The sequence below is a fragment of the Oncorhynchus mykiss genome, chromosome 27 (assembly GCF_013265735.2).
Source record: "Oncorhynchus mykiss isolate Arlee chromosome 27, USDA_OmykA_1.1, whole genome shotgun sequence".
NCBI classification, from domain to species: domain Eukaryota; kingdom Metazoa; phylum Chordata; class Actinopteri; order Salmoniformes; family Salmonidae; genus Oncorhynchus; species Oncorhynchus mykiss.
Genome location: NC_048591.1, coordinates 33,390,820 through 33,403,836, shown reverse-complemented (window position 1 = coordinate 33,403,836; position 13,017 = coordinate 33,390,820). Strand labels below are relative to the sequence as shown.

At 39.9% G+C, this 13,017-nt stretch overlaps 1 protein-coding gene across 1 annotated transcript in view; it reads right to left on the bottom strand.

Moving 5' to 3' along the window:
• The window catches only part of robo1 (roundabout, axon guidance receptor, homolog 1 (Drosophila)), a 544,530-nt gene extending 531,885 nt beyond the window's left edge, over nt 1–12,645 (bottom strand). The window contains exon 1 of the mRNA XM_036964909.1: nt 12,233–12,645. The gene's annotated coding sequence lies outside the window, so the exon portion shown is untranslated. The remainder of the gene's footprint in view (nt 1–12,232) is intronic.
• Between the last annotated feature and the right edge of the window lie 372 nt (nt 12,646–13,017).

Here is a 13,017-nt window from a genome sequence, read left to right as displayed (position 1 = left end):
CGAGGGAGAGCTTTGTATGCATCTCTGTGTGTGGAGTAAAGGTGGTCTACAGTTTGTTTCCTCTGGTTGCACATTTGACATGCTGGTAGAAATGAGGTAAAATGGATTGAAGTTTACCTGTATTAAAGTCACCGGCCACTAGGAGTGCCACTTCTGGATGAGCATTTTCTTGTGTGGCCTTATACGTACAGCCTTATACAGCTCATTGAGTGCGGTCTTAGTGTAAGCATTGGTTCGTGGTGGTAAGTTGACGGCTACAAAAAATATAGAAGAAAATTCTCTAGGTAGATAGTGTAGTTTACAGCTTATCATGAGGTACTCTACCTCAGTCGAGCAATACCTCGAGACTTCCTTAATATTAGACATTGGGCACCAGCTGTTATTGACAAATAGACACACACCCACGCCTTGTTTTACCAGATGTAGCTGTTCTGTCCTGCCGATGCACGGAAAACCCAGTCAACTGCATATTATCCATGTCGTCTTTCAGCCACGACTCGGTGAAACATAAGATATAACAGTTGTTAACCTGTTAGAGCTCTAGGGGCGCTATTTCATTTTTGGATAAAAAACGTTCCCGTTTTAAGCGCGATATTTTGTCACGAAAAGATGCTCGACTATGCATATTCTTGACAGTTTTGGAAAGAAAACACTCTGAAGTTTCAGAATCTGCGAAGATTTTGTCTGTAAGTGCCCCAGAACTCATTCTACAGGCGAAACCAAGATGATGCATCACCCAGGAATTAGCAGAATTTCTGAAGCTCTGTTTTCCATTCTCTCCTTATATGGCTGTGATTGCGCAACGAATGAGCCTACACTTTCTGTCGTTCGCCCAAGGTCTTAGCAGCATTGTGACGTATTTGTAGGCATATCATTGGAAGATTGACCATAAGAGACTACATTTTCCAAGTGTCCGCCTGGTGTCCTGCGTCGAATTCGGTGCGCAATTGCCAGCTGCTTCTACTTTACCATTTGATTCAGGGGAGAAAGCATGTGTCCAAGAACGATGTATCAATGAAGAGATATGTGAAAAACACCTTGATGATTGATTCTAAACAACGTTTGCCATGTTTTCAGTCGATATTATGGAGTTAATTTGGAAAAAAGTTTGCGTTTTGAGGACTGAATTTATGGATTTTTTTTGGTAGCCAAATGTGATGTATAAAACGGAGCTATCTCTAATACACAAGGAATCTTTTTGGAAAAACTGAGCATCTGCTATCTAACTGAGAGTATCCTCATTGAAAACATCAGAAGTTCTTCAAAGGTAAATTATTTTATTTGAAGGCTTTTATGTTTTTGTTAATGTTGCGTGCTGGATGCTAACGCTAATGCTAACGCGAAATGCTAACGCGAAATGCTAACTCTAGCTAGCTACTTTTACACAAATTATTGTTTTCCTATGGTTGAGAAGCATATTTTGAAAATCTGAGATGACAGTGTTGTTTACAAAAGGCTAAGCTTGAGAGATGGCATATTTATTTCATTTCATTTGCGATTTTCATAAATAGTTAACGTTGTGTTATGCTAATGAGCTTGCTGATAGATTTACACAATCCTGGATACAGGGTTTTTTTCATAGCTAAACGTGACGCAGAAAACGGAGCGATTTGTCCTAAACAAATAATCTTTCAGGAAAAACTGAACATTTGCTATCTGAGAGTCTCCTCATTGAAAACATCTGAAGTTCTTCAAAGGTAAATGATTTTTTTGAATGCTTTTCTGTTTTTTTGTGTAAATGTTGCCAGCTGAATGCTAATGCTAAATGCTACGTTAGCCATCAATACTGTTACACAAATGCTTGTTTTGCAATGGTTGAGAAGCATATTTTGAAAATCTGAGATGACAGTGTTGTTAACAAAAGGCTAAGCTTGAGAGCTAGCATATTTATTTCATTTCATTTGCGATTTTCATGAATAGTTAACGTTGCGTTATGGTAATGAGCTTGAGTCTGTATTCACGAACCCGGATCCGGGATGGGGAGATCAGAAAGGTTAACCTCTCTTGGGTAGGGGGCAGTATTTTCACATCCGGATGAAAAGCGTTACTCAGGCCCAGAAGCTAGGATATGCATATAATTGGTAGATTTTGATAGAAAACACTATATTTTCTAAAACTGTTCAAATTATGTCTGTGAGAATAACAGAACTGAAATGGCAGGGGAAACCCCGAGGACAAACCATCCCAAAAAATAAAATTCAGCCTACCACTGTTTTCAATGGCTGTCACTTTTATTATAAGCCAAAATCCTCCCAAATTGCAGTTCCTAGGGCTTCCACTAGATTCTTTAGAAAGAGTTTCATGCTGGATTTTGGAAAAATTAGCCAGAAATTGTAGTTTTTCTAGGTGGCTCCCATTTTGGCAGTAGTGATTCCAAGCGCGTGGAATATATTTTTCTCTGGTTAAGACAATAAAGATACTCCGTCTTAAATTGTATCATTTATTTACATATTAGGATACCTAAGGTTTGATTATAAATGTCGTTTGACTTGTTTGGAAAAGTTTATTAGTAACGTTTGGGATTCATTTTGTATGCATTTTGATGGAGGGAAACTGGGTGGATTATTGACTGAAGCGTGCCAGCTAAACTCAGTTTTTATGGATATAAAGAAGGACATTATCGAACAAAGGAACCATTTGTGATGTAACTGGGGCCTTTTGGAGTGCCAACAGAAGAAGATTATCAAAGGTAAGGCATTTATTATATCGCTTTTCCTGCTTTTGTATGCGGGACGCTGTCCTCAGATAATCGCATGGTGTGCTTTCGCAGGAAAGCCTTTTTGAAATCTGACATAGCGGCTGGATTAACAAGAAGTTAAGCTTAATTTTGATGTATTACACTTGTGATTTTATGAAAGTTAAATATTTATAATTCTGTAGTTTGAATTTCGGGCTCTGCAACTTCACTGGATGTTGGTCAGGTGGGACGCTAACATCCCACCTGCCCATAAGAAGTTAATGTCCCATTGGTAGGATAGTCTCAAACAGAGATCATCAAGTTTATTCTCCAGTGATTGCACGTTGGCCAATAGACTGGATGTACCCACTCGCCGATGAATTCTCAAAAGATACCCCGATCTTCGCCCCCCTTTTCTTCACCCGATCTTTGCCCGTCTTTTCTTCAGGCAAATCAGGGATTTGGACCTGGTCTTGGAGAAGCAGCATTTACATCGCATCAGACTTATTAAAGAAAAATCTTTGTCCAGTTCGAGGTGAGTTATCGCTGTTCTTATATCCAGAAGCTTTATTCAGTCATAAAAGAAGGTAGCAGCAACATCATGTACAAAATAAGTTACAAACAATGCGAAAAAAAAACACACAAAATAGAACTGTTGGTTGGGAGCCTGTAAAACGGCAGCCATCTCCTCTGACGCCATTATCTACCTCGAGCTATCCTAATGTCAGCGCAAACAGAATCCACACACACACTCAAACACTTGGATGAATATATGATGTGCCATAGATGAGCCTGATTATACTGTTGTAAACCTCAGTGCCAGTATTATACAGAGCATTCTGAAAGTATTCAGATACCTAGACTTTTTCCACATTTTGTTGCGTTACAACCTTATTCTAAAATGTATTAAATTGTTTTTTCCCTCATCAATCTACACACAATACCCCATAATGACAAAGCTAAACTAATTATTTAGAAATATTTGCACATGTACATTTTTTAGTTCCCTTCCATAGATCTTTCATGCATGTTAACATTAGAAGTCCCTAAATTAGTTTTGTTCACATCTTTAGCACACTCTGACAACCCGGATGTCCTAGCCGTGTCTGAGTCCTGGCTTAGGAAGGCCAGCAAAAATCCAGAAATTCCCATCCCTAACTATAACATTTTCCGACAAGATAGAACTGCCAAAGGGGGCGGAGTTGCAATCTACTGCAGAGATAGCCTGCAGAGTTCTGTCTTTACTATCCAGGTCTGTGCCCAAACAATTTGAGCTTCTACTTTACAAAATGTACCTTTCCAGAAACAAGTCTCTCACCACTGCCACTTGTTATAGACCCCCTTCAGCCCCCAGCTGTGCCCTGCACACCGTATGTGAATTGATTGCCCCCCCATCGATCTTCAGAGATCGTACTGTTAGGTGACCTAAACTGGGAAATACTTAACACCCCGACCATCCTATAATCTAAGCTAAGAACAGATATAGCCCTATGTTCACACCAGACTTGACTGTCCTTGACCAGGACAAAAACCTCCTGTGGCGTTCTGCATTAGCATCGAACAGCCCCCGCAATATGCAACTTTTCAGGGAAGTCAGGAACCAATATACTCAGTCAGTTAGGAAAGCTAAGGCTAGCTTTTTCAAACAGAAATTTGCATCCTGTAGCACTAATTCCAAAATGTTTTGGGACACTAAAGTCCATGGAGAATAAGAGCACCTCCTGCCAGCTGCCCACTGCACTGGGGATAGGAAACATTGTCACAACGATAAATCTACGATAATTGATCATTTCAATAACCATTGTTCTACGGCTGGCCATGCTTTCCACCTGGTTATCCCTACCCCGGCCAACATCCCCCTGTAGCAACTTCCCAAGCCACCCCCCCCCCCCCCCACTTCACATTCACCCAAATCAAAGACAGCTAAACCAAATCTGGATCTCTACAAATCAGATGGCCTAGACAATCTGGACCCTAGCCTGTTCAATCTCTCTTTCATATCGTCTGAGATAAGATTGGAAAGCTCCCTCTTCAAAGGGGGAGACACTCTAGACCAAAACTGTTATAGACCTATATCCATCCTGCCTTGCCTTTCTAAAATCTTTGAAAGTGAAGTTAACAAACAGATCACCAAACATTTCGAATCCCATCGTACCTTCTCCACAATGCAATCTGGTTTCCGAGTTGGTCATGATTGCACCTCAGCCACGCTCAAGATCCTAAACGATATCATAACCGCCATTGATAAAAGACAGTACTTTGCAGACGTCTTCATCGAGCTGGCCAAGGATTTAGAGTCTGCCAATCACTGCACTCTCATCGGCAGACTCAAAAGCCTTGGCTTTTCAAATGACTGCCTTGCCTGGTTCACCAACTACTTCTCAGATAGAGTTCAGTATGTCAAATCGGAGGGCTCGTTGTCCAGACCTCTTGCGGTCTCTATGGGGGTGCCAGAGGGTTCTATTCTTGGGCCGACTCTTTTCTCTGTATATATCAATGATGTCGCTCTTGCTGCGGGTGATTCTCTGATCCACCTCTATGCAGACGACACCATTCTGTATAATTCTGGCCCTTCTTTGGACACTGTGCTAACAAACATCCAAACAAGCTTCAATGCTATACAACACTCCTTCTGAGGCCTCCAACTGCTTTTAAATGCAAGTACAACTAAGTGCATGCTCTTCAACCGATTGCCGCCCGCACTCTCCCACCCGACTAGCATCACTACTCTGGACGGTTCTGACTTAGAATATGTGGACAACTACAAATACCTAGGTATCTGGCTAGACTGTAAACTCTCCTTCCAGACTCACATTAAGCATCTCCAATCCAAAATTAAATCTAGAATCGTCTTCCTATTTCACAACAAAGCCTCCTTCACTCATGCTGCCAAACATACCCTCGTAAAACTGACTATCCTACCGATCCTTGACTTCGGCGATGTCATTTACAAAATAGCCTCCAACACTCTACTCAGCAATTTGGATGTAGTCTATCACAGTGCCATCCGTTTTGTTACTAAAGCCCCATATACTACCCACCCTTGCGACCTGTACGCTCTCGTTGGCTGGCCCCCGCTTCATATTCGCCTCCAAACCCACTGGCTCTAGGTCATCTATAAGTCTATGCTAGGTAATGCCCCGCAAGCACTCCAGCAGGTATATTTCACTGGTCATCCCCAAAGCCAACACTTCCTTTGGCCGACTTCCCTTCCAGTTATCTGATGCCAAAGACTGGAACGAATTGCAAAAATCTCTGAAGATGGAGTCTTATATCTCCCTCTCTAACTTTAACCATCAGCTGTCAGAGCAGCACAGAGTAGCACACCCAACTACCTCATCCCCATATTGTTACTTATCCTCTTACTCTTTTGCACCCCAGTATCTCTACTTGCACATCATCATCTGCACATCCATCACTCCAGTGTTAATGCTAAATTGTAATTATTTTGCCTCCGTGGCCTATTTATTGCCTACCTCTCTACTCTTCTACATTTGCACTGTACATATATTTTTTATATTGTGTGATTGACTATATGTTTGTTTATGTGTAACTCTTTGTTGTTTGATTTTGTCACACTGCTTTGCTTTATCTAGGCCAGGTCGCAATTGTAAATAGGAACTTGTTCTCAACTGTCCTACCTGGTTAAATAAAGGTGAAATAAATAAAAATAAAAATCTGTGCCTCGACACATTCTTGTTTCAGAGCTCTACAGAAAATTACTTGGTTTCTGCTGAGAGATGCACTTTCAACTGTGGGACCTTATATAGACAGGTGTGTGCCTTTCCAAATCATGTCCAATCAATTGAATTACCACAGGTGGACTCGAATCAAACATGTCAAGAATGATCAATGGAAACAGGATGCACCTGATCTCAATTTCAAGTCTCATAGCAAAGGATCTGAATACATATGTAAATAAGGTATTTCTGTTTTTTATAATATACATTTGCAAAAATGTCTAAAAATCTGTTTTCGCGTTGTCAAAATAGGGTAGTGTGATGAGGAAAAATATGAATTTAATCCATTTTAGAATAAGGCTGTGTCGTGTCTTTGGCTATGCCGGATTAAGTGATATGACATGCTATTCTATAAAATACTTTCTCTGTAATTAATATTACCTGATTAAGCTAATCGTGTAAATGTAATTAACTAGAAAGTCAGGGCACCACGAAATAATGTTTATAGAGCTGTTATCTTCCAAATAAACTCTTAAAGACCTGGTAATCTTGGTTATCTTCAATATTTAATCATCACCTTATTCAGTCTCATCTGAAAGTTGTAAATTCTTAGTTATCTTCACGAACCCTGGTTTAACAAGTTGAATCAGCAATACAAAATTTGGTTTAATTATTTATTTACTAAATACCTAAATAATCACACAGAATTACATCTACACAGAATGGATCATACATTGATTACAAATTATGTCATAAAGGAAAACGTCCCTAGCAGACTGAACAGATCTGATGGCTGGTTACACAACGAAAGGGGGTTGGGTTTTAATGAAAGAGCGGGAAGACTGAGGAACAAATAGATGTTATGTCTCTATCGGGCCGTAGGCAGCTATGCTATTGTAAATACAGCATTCTAAATAACCTCCCATTTGGAAAAGGAAAATGCAATAAATATTTACTCTGAGCTGCACTTTGGTTGTAGATAGAAGGCCGGTTGGTCGTAGATAGAAGGCCGGTTTGTCCAGCATGGATCTCTTGTGGTAGAACTAATACTTTGTAGTACCGTCATCGTGTGGTAGAACAGTTACTTTGTCTGTCCTCTCCTTACAGTTGCTGCGGCTAACTCAATCGGCTAGGAGGTATCACTTCTTTAGTGAATAAGAGTTCGAAGTTCATACCAAGTTGCCATGCTATATGCTCATGCTATATTCTGGCTGGTATAGTCGAAATTCATCCTTTCGGCATGTCGATCGTCATCGTTGAAATTCGATGCTAATTTCGTTAGGTTCTTATCTTAGCCCTTTCAGCGTTTTGACCGTCGTCCTCCCGTCCTCGGAACACAAAGTTTCATTTTCGTCAACGGGTTTATATCGTGGTGAAGAGAAGGGCGTGTTTCATAGTTTACAAACAATGTCTGTTAACTTGGGCGGGGCCTCTGAGTGAGCAGAGTTTACTCTATGACATACCGTTCTCTCATTAAGAAGCTAAAATTATATTTAATATTTTCACAAATAGTATCATATTTAAACATTTAAATTACACAACAATTCCATGTGAATCTGATAACTAGAATGTGTAGACTTTCCAAAATACAGTTTATGTCATACTATCATTAGTAGTAATGTCTCAGACAACAACTGACCTGACATCATATTCATTAACTTTTCTAGGGTAAGGGGCAGCATTTGGAATTTTGGATAAAAAGCATACCCAAATGAAACGGCCTGCCACTCGGGCCCAAAAGATATGATATGCATTTAACTGGTAGATTGGGATAGAAAACACTCTAACATTTCCAAAACTGTTACAATAGAGTCTGTGAGTATAACAGAAATAATTTGACAGGCAAAAACCTGAGAAAAATCCATTCAGGAAGTTTTTTTTTTTTGTAGTTTTCTATCAAATTGCAGTTCCTATATGCCTTCCACTAGATGTCAACAGTCTTTAGAAATTGTTTCAGGCTTGTATTCTGATAAATGAGGGAATAAGACTAGTCTGAATGAGTGGACACTGACGTGTCACAGAGCTTTTTCATGCGCAATCCAGAGAGAGTGCCTTTCTTGTTTACCTTTTATATTGACAACGTTATTGCCCGGTTTAAATATTATAGATCATTTAGGCTAAAAACAACCTGAGGATTGAATATAAACATTGTTTGACATGCTTCTATGAACTTTACGGATACAATTTAGATTTTTTTGTCTGCCTGTTTTGACTGCGTTTGAGCCTGTGGATTACTGAAGAAAACGCGCGAACAAAACTGAGGTTTTTGGATATAAAGAGACTTTATCGAACAAAAGGAACATTTATTGAGTAAATGAACGTCTTCTGAGTGCAACCATATGAAGATCATCAAAGGTAAGGGATTAATTGTATCTCTATTTCTGACTTGTGTAACTCTTCTACTTGGCTGGCTACTGTTTGTAATGATTTGTCTGCTGGGCTATGTTCTCAAATAATCGCAAGGTATGCTTTCGCCGTAAAGCATTTTTTAAATCTGACACCGTGGTTTGATTCACAAGAAGTTAATCTTTAAACCTATGTAAAATATGTTTCGTTTTCTGAATTTTTATAATTACTATTTCTGTATTTGAATTTGGCGCTCTGCAATCTCACTGGATGTTGGTTAGGTGGGACACTAGCCTAGAGAGGTTTTAATTACCAACACATATTTTCAACTGGTTTGATTACCGAAATATGGTTGCGTTTCCCACCTTCTGATGTTACCAGACTCTATGTTAACAAAGGCTTTCCAAGAGTCAACTCTATAAAGTAGAGAGAGAGAAAGGGGTAAAGGTATTAATGGGGGTCATAAACCTAACAAAATGTGGAAAAGGTCAAGGGGTCTGAATACTTTCCGAATGCACTGTATATCTTTTGATGTAACTGCAATTGCAAGGTTCCCTGAGGGAAGAGAAATATGTCACAGTAGAATTGGCTGCTCTGGAACTTAGTGTTGAGCATTACTTGACAGAAAGACACAGAGAAATGATCTGCCCTTGCTCAGATGACATACAGTACCAGTCAAAAGTTTGAACACACCTATTCATTCAAGGGTTTTTCTGGTTGAGGGAATGCCAAGAGTGTGCAAAGTTGTCATCAAGGCAAAGGGTGGCTTGAAGAATCTCAAATATAACATATATTTTGACTTGTTTTATGTGCTATTATGTGTTATTTCATAGTTTTGATGACCTCACTATTATTCTATCATTTAGAAAATAGAAAAAATAAAGAAAACCCCTTCAATGAGTAGGTGTGTCCAAACTTTTGACTGGTACTGTATATACTGAACAAAAATATAAACGCAACATGTAAAGTGTTGGTCCCATGTTTCATGAGCTGAAATAAAAGATGCCGGAAATGTCCCACAAGCTTATTTCTCTCAAATTTTGTGCACAAATGTGTTTCTCCAAACCCAAAATCATCTATCCACCTGACAGGTGTGGCATATCAATAAGCTTATTAAACAGTATGATCATTACACAGGTGAACTTTGAGCTGGGGACAATAAAAGGCTACTCTAAAATGTGCAGTTTTGTCACACAACACAATGCCACAGATGTCTCAAGTTTTGAGGGAGTGTGCAATTGGCATGCTGACTGCAGGAATGTCCACAAGAGCAGTTGACAGAAAATGTAATGTTATTTTCTCTACCATAAGACGCCTCCAACGTCGTTTTAGAGAATTTGGCAGTGCGTCCAACTGGGCTCACAACCGCAGACCACATGTAACCACGCCAACCCAGGACCTCCATATCTGAATTTTCATCTGCAGGATCGTCTAAGACCAGCCACCCAGACAGCTGATAAAACTTTGGATTTGCAAAACCAAAGAATTTCTGCACCAACTGACAGAAACCATCTCAGGGACGCTCATCTGCGAGCTCGTCCTCCTCCCCAGGGTCTTGACCTGACTGCAGTTCAGTATCGTAACCGACTTCAGTGGGCAAATTCTCTCCTTCGATGGCCACTGGCATGCTGGTGAAGTATGCTCTTCACGGATGAATCCTGGTTTCAACTGTACCAGGCAGATGGCAGACAGTGTGTATGGTGTTGTGTGGGCGTGCGGTTTGCTGATGTCAACGTTGTGAACAGAGCGCCCCAATGTTGGCGGTGGGTTTATGGTATGGGCAGGCATAAGCTACGGACAATGAACACAGTTGCATTTTATCGATGGCAATATGAATTAACAGAAATACTGTGATGAGATCCTGAGGTCCATTGTCATGCATCTGTGACCAACATATGCGTCTGTATTCATGTGAAATCCATAGATTTATTTCAATTGACTTATATGAACTGTAACACAGTAAAGTCTTTGAAATTGTTGCATGTTGCGTTTATATTTTTGTTCAGTGTACATCAACAAAACTCATTGCTCGGTGATACTCAATGCTATGGAGTTCTAGAGTATACACAATCAAATACATCTTATATTGTACATTGCACTCAAAACAAACCACACATTGATGACCTGCAAAGCAACCACATAAAGATGCTATATAGGCTATGGTTATAATGGTAGACACATCTAAGTAAGGTCATTCTTACTGTATGCATGTGAAATTCAAAGCCTTCTGTAGTAGCTCAATGTATTGATTGTCTCATAGTCCCCAATGCAATACCCTGTATGATCCATGACTTTCAACGCAGCAAGCTACATTGTTGGGATATGGTAATTGCAAATCACCAACGTGCAATGAAAAATGCATGAATTAAATGCATATGACATGTAGACATTTTAAATAAAGCAATACACATATTTGCATAATACAGGCACAGAGTAATATACATCCCCCCGGTATATTTTTATATAAGAAGTGACTCAATATTTGGATATCTTTATTGGAAAATATGTGTCTAAGGACATAGTCATACGCAAAATGAAACATACCAAATCCATTAAATACACGAGAGAATCTTAAAGATAAAGATAAAGCTGGAAATGAGTTGTCCAAATAGACCTGCGTCTTTGCTACAATGACAGTCAGTCATACTTCATTCCCTTTCATGACAAGACACTCCAAGCGGACAGTTGAAGAAACTTTCAGCACCTCACCGAGCGGACAGCTCAACTCCTTACACTTTAAACGACGATGGCTATTTGTATTTGGTTCAAATGGACATTCTAGTATACATCCTCGTTTACATGCAGAGGCATCATATAGGCTACCATGGGCACACGGACTGCGGAGGATAGAAAGATGCCAACTCTGTGTTTTTATGCCAGCTCGTGCTGGCTTCACTAAGAATGATCAATCATGGTTTACATTCACCATTTATACACAGTGATGTAAGATTTCACAAGATTGACAACAAGTGGGAAACTTTACACGCACAATAAATGACATTGGCACCAATGACTACTACAAAACATGTGCTGGGTGTACCAGATTTCACAACAATTAAAGTTTGAAATGAAAACAAAAGGCCAGAGGATGCATCCGTACAGCCATGATGAGGCTCCAGAACAGTATGCATCTCAAGCTGCTGTTAAAACGGTGTCCACACCTGAATATGTTTTAACCAATATGTATGTAGGCCTATGTACATTTGCCTAGGCTACAGTTCCTTTTGGGACACAGTGAAGTAGCCAATAACTGACAGGCTTATGGTTGCGGTGTGCTTTCTTTTGATTCTTAAAAAAAAATAGTTTAAAAAGATCGTCTAATTAGGAATATACCTTAAATGTACTGAAATGTTCCGTTTTGGAAAGAACACTAATGTGTGAAAACAAACACCATTAAAACATTGCCCAGACAGGCTACATAGCCGAGCTACAAATGAGGAACGAATGCATCACTAGCTGCATCTCTCATACTGTGAGCAAACCAACAGTGCAGCACACACGTAAAACTCACAAATAAATGACAACTTACCAAGTTTTCCAATTTCTGTGGTATTAACTGGTCTGTGTGCTTGTCTAAATCAAAAGAAGAATAGGTCCATGCTCATATGAAAATGTGAGAAACTTTCCTGTGTAGCCCACGTTACCTCGCAGCGCAAACACCATAGAATAGCAAATTAAAACTATAACTGCCAACTGGACGAGTTGAGCGGATATCGGTACTTCTTCTCTGCTTGTAAAAACAAAGGAGCGGATACTGGAATCAAATCAGTTATTTGGAGAAGCCTAATCCTCGAGAAGATGGGAATCCTAGACCGTTATCTATTGAACAGTTAAATCAGAGATGGAACAGCAGCGCATACAACTCTGTCCATGCCTCTTCTCTTCTCCTGCAGCGGAACGGGTAGCCAGCCAGACTCCCTGGGTCCTAAAGCTGCGCTAAATGATTCTCTGCCACATGAGGAGTAAACCCGTGAGTCCGAGTTGATCTGACTGCAGTGGGTGAAATGAATGTACATTCTGAATGTTGACTTGTCTAAATTAACCCATAGTGGATGTTCAACATGGGGAACGAGAATTTCAAGCTCCAATCCATTCTCCGTGGTAGGCTATTCCTGGGCTGTGATAATAAGGTCTGTGATAGGCCTAGGCTAATGTGAACCTGCAGTAGCCTAATCAAGACCAGAAACTAGCATTAGTCATGGCTGTTCTCGCCTGTCTTCTAAGATTCTCTATGTTGTGTCGACGTGACTTGAGTAATAACATCAAATCAAACATGAACAAACATTAACTGTTTTTTCCCTGCTTGTACACTAC